Source organism: Lissotriton helveticus, chromosome 3_1 (assembly GCF_964261635.1).
Source record: "Lissotriton helveticus chromosome 3_1, aLisHel1.1, whole genome shotgun sequence".
Classification (NCBI taxonomy): Eukaryota; Metazoa; Chordata; class Amphibia; order Caudata; family Salamandridae; genus Lissotriton; species Lissotriton helveticus.
This window is the reverse complement of record NC_136061.1, coordinates 1,067,094,148-1,067,110,777: the sequence shown is the minus strand read 5'-3', so window position 1 is coordinate 1,067,110,777 and position 16,630 is coordinate 1,067,094,148. Positions and strand designations below refer to the sequence as shown.

The following is a 16,630-nucleotide window of genomic DNA, read 5'->3' as shown; positions in this document are numbered from 1 at the left end:
TTGTGGAAGTGTGTGATGTGGAGTGTATTTGAGTAGCGGAATTATGTGGCATGGTAAATAGATTGGGGGAGAGCTGCATAGAATATAGAAAGGGTGATGAGATGGATATAGAGTTTGTGCAGGAAGTGGTGAATGAACTCAAGACAGAGGAGCAGAAAGTGTGTGAGAAAGAGAGAAAGAAGGGGAGAGTACACTACAGACTTATAAAGAGGGAACACCTGTGCACGCAGAAGACACACTAAGAAGAGGAGAATATTAAGGTTTGGAAACTTTGAAAAGGTACGGTAAAGAAACAGCTTGAAGATCCGAAGTCAACCATATGAGAGCATGTTATTGTTTGTTGTGGAATTGTGTCATGTGGAGTGGATGTATGTTGTGGGATTATGTGCCATGGGGTGCAGTGGATAGTAATTATGTGGTTTTTAGTGTATTTGAAACTGTATGGAGTGTGATTGTGTTTTATGGAGTGTAAATATGTGGAATGGCATTTTGTGTTGTGTAGTGGTATGTTATGGAATTTAATTATGTGGTGTGTTGTTGAAGTTTGTGGTATGATGTGGTATTTTGTAGTGTGGATTGGATGTATGTGGTGTGTTGGGTAAAAGTGTTTTTGAGTTGCATTATGTAATTCTTTGCTGAAATATGTGGTGTGGAATTAAAATGTGTGGAGTGGAATTGTGTTGTGTGGAACTATGTGGTGTTCATTGAAATTATGCTGATTGGAATTATGTGGCATGATGTGTACTGTATTTATGTGGCGTGTTGCTATATGGCAGTTGCCAGTGTCTTGGAGTGGGAGAAGTAGAATGTTATTGACAGAATTTGGTGGAGTAGACTGTCGTAGAGCGGAGTTGGGTGGGGGCATAGAGTGCTGTAGAGATGAGCAGAGTTCAGTGGCAGAGATCGTCGTAGAGTGTAGTGTCAGAGTGAAATATTGTAGAGTGGCATGGAAGGTGGAGGAATAGGGTGAAGTGGGTTGGAGAGGACTGAGGTAGTGGGTGGATTGGTGGCAGACTAAGTTCTGATACTGTCTTGTGACATATTTAGCATGTGTAAATTATAGTATTTGCTATGCTCCACTAAAACAATAGGAACAGTGCTTAGTTGTTTTAAAACGGTCTCATTATATAATGATATTGCCTGCTGATCATAGCTGCAAATGTCCAACTGAAAGTACAATGATCCTCTTGAGGAGTGCAGATTAAGCCCATTAAATACAGGATAGCCATGCTGACAAGTGCTCTTACAGACACATTTACACAAACACTGTGAAAAAGTTTCCCATTATCCCAAGTAAAATATGACTGCCCAGCTAAGAAGTGGAACTATTGCCCATTCGCCCACTGGCAGTTCTGCTGAGAAGAGCAGGTTTTGTCTGATTTAAAGTGTGGCAGCACTGCTTCAGAGTGCCCTGTTTGTAATTCACGCCTATTTGTGAGTCTCATGATTTGATTTTGCAGCTGGCAAATATCAATAAATGCACTCTAAAGAATGACAGAGTTTAACATTTCACTGTGCCACATTACATAAAATAAGGGGGCTACTGGACTACATCACAATTTAACAGTATTTCTTTAATAGGTCAGAAGGTGGTGCGTAAGCATTGCAAACTGCCCATGAAGATACTAGAAAATGTATTTCCAAAGCTGGTGGATGCCCTCTCAATTTACCGTTATTTAAACTTAATTTGTATTCCGAAATATAACTGTCACATAATTTAGACAATACGTTTACCTTGCTGTTTTTTTTTACTAAAGAACGTGAGGTTTGGAAGTGGGCTGAAGCAAAACGTCCTATAAATGGAAATATGACCTGTGCTAAGTGCAGCGTGTTCTGAAACTGTTCATCTGGAATGATTCTGATAAGGTTATAAGCTGTTTGGATCAAAGTCCAGAGATATATGACAGGTTTTTAGGGCGTAGCTTGTGGTAAACTACAGCTACAAAAGTAACTCCTGTAATGTATCCTACGTGTGTCTGAAAGCACAATTAATGTAATTAATGTCATCAGGTCTCCCAGGATCCTTTTCTAACGGCCTACTCAGTCACTGAGCAATCATATTTACAATATTATAAACGCATATGATCGCTTGTGTACTTCATACATAAACCTTGCTTCTGATTGGATAAAAAACACATTTGACTCATGACTTTCTTTGTTGCGATAAATAGAAAGATCGCAAAATATCATCAGATCCAAAGTTGTAAGAGAGCAGCCTGTTAGTGTAATGTCTTTAAATCTGCACACCAAAACCAGATTTAGCTGTGCAATCGCTACTGTTAACAATAGCAGCAGTGTCGCTTCCTGATGAAAAGAGATCCGATCCTAATATTTTCAAAATAAAAATGTCCTACGGCCATGTACATCAACGAAATATGATACGGACATTACAATAGAATAAAAATCATGGCAACTTCTGTAATGCTAAAATACTGACTGCAAAAAGGAGGCGCTTATGTGCCTGGCTTTGGATGACATTGAAACAGGGCCTGCAAATATGCATTTTGCAATGGAGACTGCCTTTTTCTTTCTGCAGCAGCACTTCCAAAAGTGACCAATTTCCAACAACTTTTCACATTGTATTATATGTACTTGATTCACGATGCAAATAGGGCACATATAATCTGATTTCTTCGGTCGAAGCAGCATCGGCTTGCTGGAGGAGGTGAGGGATGCCACGGGGAGATGAGGTGATTTATGGAAACATGCGTCACTAGGGTTGGTGTCACCCAGTGCGGGTAACTCATGGTGTCACCCCCTCATGACTTACATCATGAATCCATGATGCCCCTCAGATACCCTTACACAGCTTTACAAAGGGACTAAAATGCACATGGCACACGCGTGTCATGTGCAGCTACACACATGTCCTGGACAGTACAGGACACACACACTACGCATGGCACCAGTCTACCCATGCCCAGTTAGACACAGGTTTACTGACAGCACAAGAACCCTACATGCCCGTTCAGGGCTACACTGTTTCCGGGCATAGCATGTTACATCTGCACGGACTCAGAAAGATGCACACAGTAACTTATGGAAACATGACACCCATGTGCAACTCATAGCCAGTGGGCAGTTCGTTACACTTGCACAAAATAGCGCAACTACAGACCAAAGCAGTTTACTGGGTATATCAGACGCTCAGACACAAGGAGCACAGGTTGTAATCCTCAAAGGGCATACTTTCAAACACAGCGAAGGGAAGAATGGGGGTGCCACTTACCAGCTGCAGAGGAAGACAAGCGTGCACCTGGCGCTGTAAAACCCAGGTTCACTTCCCTGGGTCGGTTAGCCAGAGTTCAGCCTCCAGGGACTTCTTTTTCCTTTGGTTTTCCTGAAATGATTCCTCTTGCCCGCATGGCAAGAATCTCAGGGGCGGAATCCATCCTCCCCTTTCTTGGTGTTGGGTCGGGTAAGATTTTTGAGGCCTTGGAGTATTTAGCACGCCACTTTTCTCTTGTAGCACACTGTTTGCTACCTCTCACATTTTGTTTGCTTTAGATACTTGCACAAGTGCCACCATTGCCTACGTAACGTTTGTTCTTGTGCTTGAGTGTCTGCCAGATTATGCAGTATTATACCTCTAATTGTACTGTTTTCTCTTGTAACCTGTACACATGTCACTTTTTCCTCCTGTATTGCACCGTTTGCTACCAACCTCATGTATTTTGTTTGCTCACAATTCAGCCCTGCCAAGTATCACGCATTTATCGTGACACTAACGCATTCCAGTGCAGGTGTCCGCATCACCGCATTAAATGCATTAGTCACGCATAATTAGGGACCTCCGACCACCCCCAGGCGTGCTATAACAAGGAGCTGCAGCAGCGAGGTAATTGCGCTACGGTAAGCTTGCATTTGTTTCTGAAAATTAAATGGAATAGATTGATGAATGGTGCACTCGAGAGCTGGCAGCAAAGCCTGGTGAATCACTAATAAACACACCAAGATGTCTTTCGCAGCTTATCGTCGTCGTTTTCTATTAAGGCACGCGTCCCTGTGATCACGTGCAGGGTGATTGGCACCCTAGGCTGCCATAGCTGCCAAGGTTTCAGATTGCTGTGTGTGACATTTTTATAATTTCAGTGTAATTATGAGTGACATTTCAACGACTATGAGTGACAATTTCTCACGAGCAAAAATCAAGCAACGAAACATATAGAGAAACATATAAATATCAGAAATTACACCCATTTGAGCAACAAGAAACTATAAGAAGTAATTGAACTAAAGTGCGCTAACAGGGGCCTGCGAACAGCTGCTCGGCCAATCAATGCTCCTGTGCTGAGCGGTGGCCTGAGCAAAAGCAACCATGAAACTTAAAGTAAACCAAACATAGGCAAACGGTCGAGTTACAATGCGAGTAGAGATAAGATCCAATGTGGAAACCAGCAGATTCACACCATGTGCCAATGTTGGCAGCTTAGCCCCCCCATTACACCATCCCTAAAACAAACAAAGTTATCCACCAAGCAAACTGATAGCAAATTTGTGGTAACACAGGTAGAAACAATCCTTTTAAACATGTGGCGCAGTTCCTCTACAAACACGTGACCACAAATTGTGCCAAGAAATACGTGACCCTCTGCAGTGAATCATATTGTGCTCACTCACCATGCCTACTACGTGAAAATGATACCAAGCACTTCTCAGTCAATTATGCAAATGAATAGTGATAATCACAATTGTAAAAGCACACAATGCAGTGAATGCTGCCCAAATTAACAATAAACTATGACCTTAAACCCCATAATGCAGTTCAGACAAAAGTTTCCATGCACCTGTCATTGAAAACAAAATGAAAAAGAAAAATGAACCAATGCTCCATGATTCGCCATTTGCTGTTTAAAGAGGACTCCTGCTGGTGCACAGTTAGAACTCGATTTTTCCAGGAGGCCTCCGATGTGATGTAATATGTAACTGCTATTTCAAAGTCTCAGGGTGCAATATAACCAGGTCGGGCAAAATAATATCTAAATGAATGCATGATGGTTGCCCTCCATTATTTTCAACAACTTTTTTTTAGATGATCGAGGGCATGAATTTCAGAAGCGGGACCCCAGCATGACTGGATAAGTGAGCCCCGGCCTCCCACCTGCAAGCCTCCAACAAATGAGCCGATTAGGTTCATGAACCAACAGGGTGTGCCTCTTTTAACCACCGTGTGTGAACGTCTTGACAGGTGAATGCTGCGAGTGTGGGTGGGCCGCATGATACACGACTTCAAATTAAAACTAAAATCCACTGCTGCCTCCTACCTCAATGTCTTGTCCAGCAAAGTCTGAGTGCGACTCCAGCTCGCAAGTGAAGAAAAAGTACTGTCTGCTCTGCCAGAGACGGGCGCGCTCTGAAAAACAAAACTGCCGCCAGCCTCCTGACTGGCTGCCTTGCTTGTCACTTTTGCCACATGTAACTTAACGTTTGCTTCTGTAATTTGTTCACTTGTTATTTTCTAATCATCATTTAACAGAGTTCCTATTGTGAAGCGCTCTGACGCCTTCGGGTAAAGTCCGCGCTATATAAAAAATAATAAATAAACTTTTTGGGGCTCGAGGATCGCTACTGCAGGACGGGTGTTTGGGGAGGGGCCCTCTGAATGTGTCACCCTGGAGCGTTAGGAGAGGCAGGCAGGACTCGGAGAAAGCCATCCGTCACTGTGGAGACAGGCATGGGCAGCGCTGCCTCTGCTTCAGCATTCCGCCTCCCAGAATAATATGTTGCTCTGTGCTCCGACTGCCAAGGGCAGGAAACAGGAGCCCTCGTTGCCTGGCACGATGAGCAAGGAAGCCGGGCTTCTGGAGAGCATTAGCAGCCCGCGCTGTTACTTGTAGCATTTGGATTTTTAAAACGTCCGGTCCGGGAGCCACGTCACGACGTGAGTGACGTTTCGAACGTCATTGACGTCGGGATGCTAATCGGCGGCCAGGTAAGGTTCAACAGACAGAAATATTATTTTGCATTTTGGTGTCACAGACTCCGGGAAACCAAAATTCAAAATAATATTACTGTCTGTCAAACCTTACCCGGCCGCCGGCCAAGATTATTGTTGGCACGGACCATGGTGTCACCCCTTTGGATGGTGTCACCCGGTGCGGTCCGCACCCCCCGCACCCCCCTAGTGACGCCACTGAAGTGCGGTGGCCGGAGACTCGGTAAAGAAAGAAAGCCAGCAACGCAGAGTTGAATAAAAGGAAACAGCCACAACAATTAATTAACAAGCTTGTGATGTGATAGTCAGAGGTACACGCTCATCAGACATTATAGCTGCAAAATGCTCAGCAACCCACGTGGCCTCGATTCAGATGCTCGCGCTACCAACAGTCAGCGTAAAATACACTTACCAACAGGCTAGATCGCCGGTAATTAACCCTCTCCAGTACATGCCTTATACAGCCATTTGTTCCTTGCTGGTCCCAAATCCACCGCTTTCTAACATGAAAAATAACTAGTCCTAGTAAATGATTTCTAAAGCAGAAGAGCCAATGCCACAACCGAGAGTGTTCACATGAATGTGGGAATGCTGGGGATTGTAGTTGCGGCACCCTACTCACCGCGGCCAGTAACTTAAACAAGCAAACTATTAGCTAAACAAGGGACGCGCCACCGCTAGTTTGCGAGCAAAACAGCGCGGAAATAACAACGCCGTGTTATATTGCTGTGGAGTTGAAGTAAAAAAGCAGGCGCTGCCCGGGTGAGGAGCGAAGAAGCCCCTCCCGCCCGCCGTCGACGGGTCTTCCGTTGCTAGGCAACGGCCCCACCGGCACCAATCCCAGCGCGGCTCCTCGTCTGACGTCAGAGGAGCTGCGCTCGGGATTTCTCAGGCTGCTGAGGTTCCCGGGCTGCGGCGGTGTTTACGGGGAGCCAAATTTTAATTTCCCTACAATGCCGCTGTGGGAGGCGGCGGTGATTTCAGACAGCGCTCCTTCTGCCACAGAGCTCCACAGTGCCTTCCCATGCGTAAGGGGAGAGGAGCCCGGTGAGTGGGGTTGAGGGTGGGGGTGTACGCGCCTGTGTCTGTTTGAGTGTGTCTGTGCGTGCGTGTGTCTGTTTAAGGGGGGGTGCCTGTGTGTATGCAGCGTGTGTCTGTTTAAGGGGGGGTGCGTGTGTGTAGGCAGTGTGTGTATGTGCGCATGCGTGAGAGTGGCTTCGTTTGTGAATGGGAATACGAGGCACGGCGACGTGCGCGCTCCCGAGGTTAAATCTCGGCCAGGAAAAGCGCGTGGAACTCTGCTGTCCACATTCCCCCAAAAGTAACTGCATAAATTGTCTCGCCCTAGACAGCAAAGCTTTGCTTTGCTTTCGTCTAGGCGAGACCTAAAAATGGACTACCACTAAGAAAAATGCAACAACCCAGGGTAAAGTAATTTTTGATTCTTCACAATTCTGGCTGTTCCTAAAAGCTGGAAAGAGGGTGGTCTTAGCATTGGATAAGCTTTCGTTATCATTTTTAGAAAAAAAAAAAAAGTTTTCTTGCACAGCAGTTTTTTTCCTTTCTTTCCAAGTAAATCTAACAATTTGCTACATTTCGTTAATTTTTTTCGTTCCCTTTAGGGGAATCCACAAATGCTGTATACCTTTAGAATCCCCAAAAATTGGGAAAAAATACTCAAATTTAGCATACGTACAATTTGTGGGAAAAAAGTCATGAAGGCGTAGGCGTAATTGCCCCAACCATCAAGAAATAGCTAAGCAGCTAAGGGGTTAAAATTAGTGAAATCTTTCAAGAGGTCAAATGGAATCCGGAAACGCTTTTCATGCATTAAGAAACTGTTTGAAAAAGTGTTTTACAGAAAGTATTGCAGCAAAGAGTATCAATCTAATATAGGTATTGCTAAAGTCAGTCAAAGGCTTAATTAATAATCGAGTATTCTTTGTCAATCAGTTAAACTTATATTACAATCTTTTTTATTGTCGTTTTCAGGTATACACTAGTAGGCTCTCAATTCTTTAGGCTAAGATGGCATCAGATTAGAGTCGAACAGTTGAGAAATCATCAACACTCTCCATTGCATAACTCACTTACCAACTGTCCCTGTTAATACTCATTCGGTCTGATTATTAAGATCACAGTAATATCCAGCAAGATAAAGGTCTTTTGTAATATTATTTTGCCTAACTCAATGGGAGAAAACTCTGCCTCATGAACATTTTCCCAGCAAGTCTACAAAAAGTTTTTTTTTGCTCCAGTATTGCTGGGTTCAGTATTACTAGGGGCAAAAGTCACCATACTTTATTAGAACACCATAAAGTATAAGGCACATTTAGCAGGGACCGACAACATCAAGTAAAATGATGAAGAATTGAAGCTAGATAGTAATCTAGCATGTTCCGTAGCTTTTTAAACCAGCCTTAAAAATGCAAAAGAAACAATCCTCTACGTCTCCCAGAAGAACCCCGCTGATTTTTACAAATTCCCAAGATTTCAGTGATGAGAAGATTGATCTTACCCAAGAGCACGATTAAGGAGCATGACAAGATGTTTCACCATCTCAACACTATCCTTCCACAAACCAGACATACTCTGGCAGAAAACCCTTGGAAGGGTAAATGTGGTGACCCCAGTTATGTGTTCAGGAAATGACCTTTGAAAACGAGGGGTGACCTCACAAATTTGTAAAGATATGTTGAATTATCAAAGTATATGCTCCTATAGGAGCTCAGGATTCAAAGGTTACAGACATGCTGTTAAAACTGGAAAGCAGGGTGGACCTCCATGTAAGGCACATCCTACCGTTCTAGGAATCAAAGACTAGGCTGAGGGTTCAGACTCTTGAATACATGTTGTCTGGTTCACAAGCCTTCTCCAAATTGGAGGACTGGGACATGAACTCAGATGCAGTGAGCACATAGTTTTCCCTTTTGATCTCCCAAAGCTGGGACATATCTCACCTAATCTATAAACTTTAGCCTCGTCTAAAGATTGTGCGCATTCAAGAACACATGTAGATATACATTTTCTGTTTTTTATGTTTATCTACTTTTTGCCTGACAATGTCCTCGTCAATGACTTAAATGACTCAGCTGATACTGCCACATAAGCAAATAAGGTTGCCTCACTGAAGTTTCTGTCATCTCAAAACCTCATCCGTCATGAAAATGAACCCACTGCCACAAACAGCAACACAATGGACATCACCATTTCATCCCTGAATTGACTTCCTGCTGCAGAGACCAATGGCAACACGCTGCACGGGGACCTGTGTCATCATTATGCCATGTGTGAGATATTGTAGCTGGCACTACATTCTTCCCCCTGTGGGACTGCTTTTTATGAATGTCATGTGCTTTCATGTTGCATTTCAAGCATAGCACAAAGCCATGATACGGAGGGCAGTGCACCCCATGTGTACTGCCCACCCATGGCAGAATGTGGCTACTGTCATCAAACCACGAGGATGCAGACGTTGAGGGCAACTTGAATTCTATTGAGAGATATGTTTCACTTTACCTATACTACCAGGAAAGAAGTTTACTTATGCGCTTCATGTAAAATCTGTTCAGTGTTCTACACCTGGTATTCGTCACTTCCTTCTGCATATGCTTAGTGAGCGCGGTGATTGTTGCATGTAGTTCCTACGCTTGGATCAATCGACTTTTCACAACCTCTTCTCTTTCCTCATCCCCTTTTGAGCTCCTCTCCCTTCATTCTGAAATCTCCCCTTTTCCACTCTCCTCTCTGCTTCTGGTGTTACAATGCACCATCTCGATATTTTTCTGCACTTGACACAAACGTCAACTAATGACGTTTTATGGCTATCTTCTCTTGACAAAGCGATACAAAAGGGGATGATTGACGGAGCGCTTGAACAAATCAAACACTCACCCCCAGTCAACTGATCTGAGTTTAATCCATCACCATTCTTTAGTTCACTCAGCCACCCCAGTTCAGACATGGCTATATGCAAATCAGTCTGACTCTGTGCCTCGTGGGAAGAGTCCAGCCCGAACTGCCAAGCCATGTCTTCCCTGGACCGGAAACAAGCACCCTGGGACCGGTTTTCGGATTCATAATCCTCATCAGCCAGGCTATCTTGAATCCAGTGGCCAAGTGAACAAGGGACTCACGTCTGAGCATACCCTGCCACACTAAGGGCATCAGACGTGAGTCCCTTGCTCACTTTGCCACTGGATTCAAGCTAGCCGGGCTGAAGACGGCTGGAATGCCAGAAACCGGTCCTCAGAAGCTTGTTTCCGGTCCAGGGAAGACATGGCTTGGCAGTTCGGGCTGGACTGTTCCCATGAGGAACAGGGTCAGACTGATTTGCATATAGCCATGTCTGAACTGGGGTGGCAGAGTGGGCTAAAGAATGGTGATGGATTAAACCCAGATCTTTTGACTGGGTGTGAGTGTTTGATTGATTCAAATGCTCCGTCCATTACCATCCCCTTTTGTACCGCTTTTGGCCACCTTAAGTGTGGCAGGGTATGCTCAGACGTGAGTCCCTTGCTCACTTTGCCACTGGATTCAAGCTAGCCGTGCTGAAGACTGCTGGAATGCCAGAAACCGGTCCTCGGAAGCTTGTTTCCGGTCCAGGGAAGACATGGCTTGGCAGTTCGGGCTGGACTGTTCCCATGAGGAACAGGGTCAGACTGATTTGCATATAGCCATGTCTGAACTGGGGTGGCAGAGTGGGCTAAAGAATGGTGATGGATTAAACCCAGATCTTTTGACTGGGTGTGAGTGTTTGATTGATTCAGACGCTCCGTCCATCACCACCCCCTTTTGTACCGCTATCTTCTCTTGACAGCAAGCATGACTAAAGGAAGGCCTGTGGAATGTTTGTGACTGGGGAAACATGCACGATGAACAATGCAAAAACCCACCATACCCCCTCCACCTGCTTCCAGGCGGAAGAAAATTATACTGTTTGTTTAATAAGTGCTAAATGCCCTACGCACCTCTATTGTTTCCAGATAATGGGAACTTAAGTCACATAAAATGATTAGGGCAGGAGCACACACAACTTTTGGGCAAGTTAGTCAGGCTGTGAACCCAGCTTAAGAACTCTGCTCATCTGCGTCCAATGTAAAAAACAAACACTACATCACAGCTCATACATGCGCACTGCTAATGGTTAGTTCATAGCTGTAACCTGCACTTTACTATCGAATGTATGTTGCACGTTTCTGAAGCCTGTGGGAGTCTGTGGTAGGCAAATCTTACAGCTCTACAAGTGTCTAAATTTAATTCGGCTATCGATGAAAACTTCAGAACTCCTTTTAAATCTGCGTTGTGTGATACAGTTGGCAGGGAAGGCCATAATGTACAGTGCTGACAATGCTACAGCTGTACGTTACTTTCAGGTTTATCGATTTACTGAAGTAGGTCAGGAATATTCCACTAATAGGACTTCAAATAATATCCATATACTGCAACACAGAAAAACAGGCTTAGAGAAATAATTGAAATGGAGAAGTTGCCGGAAGGCTCCACAAAATGGGAATAAAATTATTTCCACTTTTACAATCTCTTGAAAACAAGACTTTTCTTTAATCATTTCAACAGCTTTCTTCGATAATTTACAGTCATAAAAGCGATTCAGAAAAATACAAATGGAATTAATTATACAAAAACATGAAACACTAGGAAGACATAGATAAATCATATAAATAAAACTACTTTGCATCCCCAATATATGAAATTCATGAATTAAAATCAATTCAAAACTTGTTAGAGTACGAAATAAAAACAATTAAGATATGTACAAATCTCATCGTCAGAAAAAATACCATTATAACTAATATACTTCCTGGTATATAGCCATTTAGGACATAATTGGGACACACACTCTGCCCCCCCCCCCCCACCCCTCCCCCCCATGAGAAGCTCGATGATAAGAGCATTACTTTGGGGCGCCTCAGTTTTTACACTCACTCTGGGTTATTAGGCGAGCCCTCAAAGTCCATGACCACCCTAATCTTTAATCATTCTACTACGCTTTAGTAGTCTCATATCGTATTTGGACCCCTTTTTTATTTCATTATATAATGGATTTCTTAGGCTTTTACTACACACTAAAATTGCTTTGCTACCTTGCAAATATCCCACATAACTCAAAGCAGACAATTAATCTTTCTGAGCTTGGTAAGAACGACTTTGAAATAGCGGATACAAATAGATGTTAAATTTAAAAACACATACCATGGACACACAGGAGTCACGAAATTCATGTTAGAATCGATGGTTGTGGAGGTCCACATCCATGTGCCAATTCCTGGACTGCTGCAAAACAAAAATAATTGAGGTTATGCTTTGAAATATATTTACTGTGCAATGTTTGTTTAAGAGGGTTCCACATCGATATTTTAACAATAATGCTTACTTGCAAAATAAACTATTACTAAAACAAAGTCATCTATCTATCTATCTATCTATCTATCTATCTATCTATCTATCTATCTATCTATCTATCTATCTATCTATCTATCTATCTATCTATCTATCTATCTATCTAACTATCTATCCAGGCAGGCAGGCAGGCAGGCAGACAGACAGACAGACAGACAGACAGACAGACAGACAGACAGACAGACAGATAGATAGATAGATATTGCTAAAATGTCAAGAACAGATGGTAAGGAGTCTAGTGGTTCCTAAGCAAAGTAGGCAAGAAAAACAGAGAAATGTGTTGCATACTTATTTCCCATTACAACGTCATTTTCTAGTACATATTTATCAACTTTTTCGTGGACACTTTTCAAAATAGCAGTAAAGAGGTTTAGCACCAAGGAAAGAACCACCATCCCTGAGCTTCTATTGTACGTTGGAAGCTATATCCGCTTTCACTTAAAAAATATCCTGTGCACTGTATGCACGCTATAAGGTACACAGGATCAAATAAAATAAAATGCATCAGCAAATTTTTATTTCTCTAAGGTGTTTCAATGGGGGAACATAGACGTATGCCACTTATATAACACAAATAAGGTTATTCATGCTTAAGAGAGAAACTGTTTGCTCAAGACACGAACAGAAATATCCATAGATGCTTTTAAGAAATGTACAAGTAGTAGTGCCCAAACAGGTTTCCCTGGAAAATTTGTCCTTGAGACTGTGATGGTTGAGAAGACCAACCTGAGAAAATGTCATGACTTGATAAACATTTTTAAAACGAGAGACTGTTAATTCTGATATGCCTTGGATATTAACACTTTCAACTTCGGTTTTAAAAATTGCATAATCTAAAATTCGCAAAAGCCTGAATAGAAAATAAGTAAGGAATTTCATAGCCTCCTGTAGGTCTCAACTTTTCTCCCATAAATAACAGTTAAATCTTAAGAACCTCGGAATTTTTATGAGAAACAGAAAATTGTTTTGTCAACACTTCAAAGGCAGGAGTGTCACAGCTTAGGCAGCTAGTGACATGAGTCTAGCTAAAAAAAATCCAAAAAGGGCAGATATACCAGTATTGGGAACATTGTTTGAAGTAGTGAATAAAAGGTATACATATAGATTCATCAAGCCTAACTGCGATCGCAATAGCTGCGAATTAGCTATTGCGATCGCAATTAACAGAAAAGCAATTCATGAAGTGAAAAACACAGAAATTGTGAATTCGCAAAAAAAAATAGCGAAATCGCAAAATAAATCACAGAATCTAGGAGGAACCCCTATAGCGAATCGGAAATAGCGAGAATCCATGGATTCTGCGTTTTTTTGCGATTTCGCTAAATATTCGCTAACGCAATTCATGAAAAGTCGCAAATACCAAAAAAGCTGAAAATCGCTATTTGCGACGCGCAATTTAAGGAGAACCAGAAGCAGGTGGTAACCATGAAGGGAAAAAAAAAAGAAAAAAACCTAACGAGCCACAGGTGCAGTCCTGAATAAACACACTTAAGGAATCACAGTAGGAGCATGAGGACTCTCACAATGCCAGGACTCTACATGGAGGTCAGGCGGCGAAGGCTCCAGGCTGCAGCACGGAACAGACGCAGGATCCAGGAGCGAATATTCCACCAGCGGGTCACCCTTCTGGGCCAAACTGCGGAGCAAATTTACTCTAAGTACCGCCTGAATGGGGCAATGATCATCAAGCTGATCCGGGACCTAGACCCCCTGATGCAGCACCCAACAAGGAGGACTAATGCCGTGCCCACACATGTCCAGGTCTTGTGTAGCCTGCACCTACTGGCCTCCGGAAGCTTCCAGGGGATAGTCGCTGTTGCAGGGGGGGATATCCCAGAGCACCATGTCCCGCTGCCTAAGGAGTTTCCTGGAGACTATGCTGACCCGGCTACACCACTAAATCTCATTCCCGACCAGCCAACAGGACTTGAATAAGACCAAGCTTCAATTCTACAACGTTGCGCAATTCCCACATGTAATAGGATGCATTGACTGTACCCACATCCACATCTGCCCACCAGCACAAATGGAATACATGTACCGGAACCGCAAGTCCTACCACTCCCTCAATATCCAGATGGTGTGCAACGCTAAGACTTTCATCACGGACATAGTGGCACAATACCTGGGGAGCACACATGACTCTTCATATTCCGGCACAGCGGCATTCACACACGACTGGCCAGGGGAGACATTGGCAAAGGACACCTACTAGGTAAGTACACATGCCCCCAAATAGTACATTGTGATCATGTAGCTGCGCAGAACAGGCACTCACCCTCTGCTCCTTCCATTTAGTTGACAGCGCCCACGGTCTCTGTAAGTACCTCCTCACCCCATACCTCAACCCTGCAACACCACAGCAACGGCGTTACAATGCTGCACACATACGCACAAGAAATTGCATTGAGAGGACATTTGGCCTTTTGAAGAGCAGATTCCGCATACTTCACAAGACTGGTGGGGCCATCAAATACGAGCCTGAGGTCTGCTGCCGCATCGTGGCAGTGTGTGCAATCCTTCACAACATTGCTACCAAGCGCAGGATACCTGTAGAGATCTCTGGTAGTGAGTCGGAAGGGGACAACCGACCACCTGTGTTGTGTTTCTATCTAGGACCCTAATTAGATATTCCCGATTTATGCCCTTGTATGGTTATAATAAATAATATCCTTATAAAGGCATAAGAATCATATCCATATTTAGTAATAGCCCATGCAGTCCAAATACGGCAAGGCTACTCCCCACAACTCCTAGAAAGTACAATGCGTTCTTTAACCCCTTCGGCGCTGATGACGGAACCGCTCCGTCATCAGCGTCGGTTGAGCTGTGCTGATGACGGAGCGGTTCCGTCATGGTCCGCCCAGCTCGATAGAACGCTCATGCGCGGCGCGAATTCCGCGCCTGCGCTGAGGGTTCTATTGAGCGGGGCGGGCCGTGACGGAACCGCTCCGTCACGAGCACAGCTCAACCGACGCTGGTGACGGAGCGGTTCCGTCACCAGCATGCGCCCGCCGCGTGGCCGCCCCAAACACTTAGCACTGCGGCGGAATAGCCGCCGCAGTGAAGGTGTTAAACAAACCAAGCCTCCAACAGCCTGGGAAATCCCCCTGCTCTTGTTTTGATTTGCACAAGAACTCCGACTGTCCAGAAAGAACTGTTAGTTCCTAGTGACATCTTATGTCCAAGCTTACGTCAAACCCGGCACCTTTCAGGAATAAATATACCAACGTTGCCTTAAGCAAACACACGGTGGTTGGGAGCAGAGCGGCTATCTACTTGCCCGGAAGACCAGCTGATGCGAGAGCCGAAGGACGCCGCCCCTCCTCTTTTGACGCACTGCGAAAGACGCTGTCTTTTTCTCCAGCCGAGAAAATCCAGCTCTGGTGTTTCCAGTCACCCTTGCGGGTCGCTGGGATATCGAGTCCTGAGAGAGAGATTCAAGACCTCCTACATTTTATTACCAAGGCACGGAGCTGACTAAACCCATAAGAGAATTCTTGATTCAGATTCCTTGGCAAAAACCAACTTAACTTAAACTGCTACTCCTTCCCACGTATTAGGCTTAGGTCAGGTACACCGGGGTAGGCGTATTTAGAAGCACCAGTTGAGTACGTTAGTCAATGTTTTTATCCATTTTAAAGTGTCATATGGCTAAGAAACCATATCAATGCTTTTACAGTATTATTTCATAATACTACTTTTACTGTACGCACTTTACTTCATGATAAGTATTGCAATTGTGGCAATTCATTTCTCTTGCATGACAAAGAAGACTGCTCAATAAATAACACCTTTTATTGAAAATGCCCGTCTCTCTATTTCTCTGCACTCTGGTGAAACTAAGTATGCACGATTGACTGAGTGAAATAACCGTCTATTGTTTTCACACGACTCTAGAGATACACTCTTTATTCTGAGGGAGCAAAGTTGTCATGTTTATGCGGTTGTCAGAAGCTAATCCCTTCTTGTCTAAATCCGGAGAGTTAACTCTTTCCTGAACATTCGAGAAAGTTTCTAGTGACCTCTGAGATAGCTGGCAAAACTAATTAAGTCTAATATAGTCTGCAGAGACCTAGTCGACCTCAGTCCTACGTCTACACTGCTGATTATATTATTCCAATGCGCAGAGACTATTGGGAATATAGGAACTACACTACATGGCGCCCAACGTTTGGTAAGGCGATAATCTAATGCAAGACATTAGAGTAACTCAGTCGTGCTTTTTCACACAGACCCTTTTTCCCGTAAAAACTCCAATAGACGTCTGGAGGG

At 43.8% G+C, this 16,630-nt stretch overlaps 1 protein-coding gene across 1 annotated transcript in view; it reads right to left on the bottom strand.

The window, feature by feature from the left end:
• Positions 1-16,630, bottom strand: part of LOC144823272 (sodium channel protein type 2 subunit alpha-like) — a 662,530-nt gene that overhangs the window by 430,931 nt on the left and 214,969 nt on the right. The window contains exon 3 of the mRNA XM_078681628.1: positions 12,149-12,229. The gene's annotated coding sequence lies outside the window, so the exon portion shown is untranslated. The remainder of the gene's footprint in view (positions 1-12,148; positions 12,230-16,630) is intronic.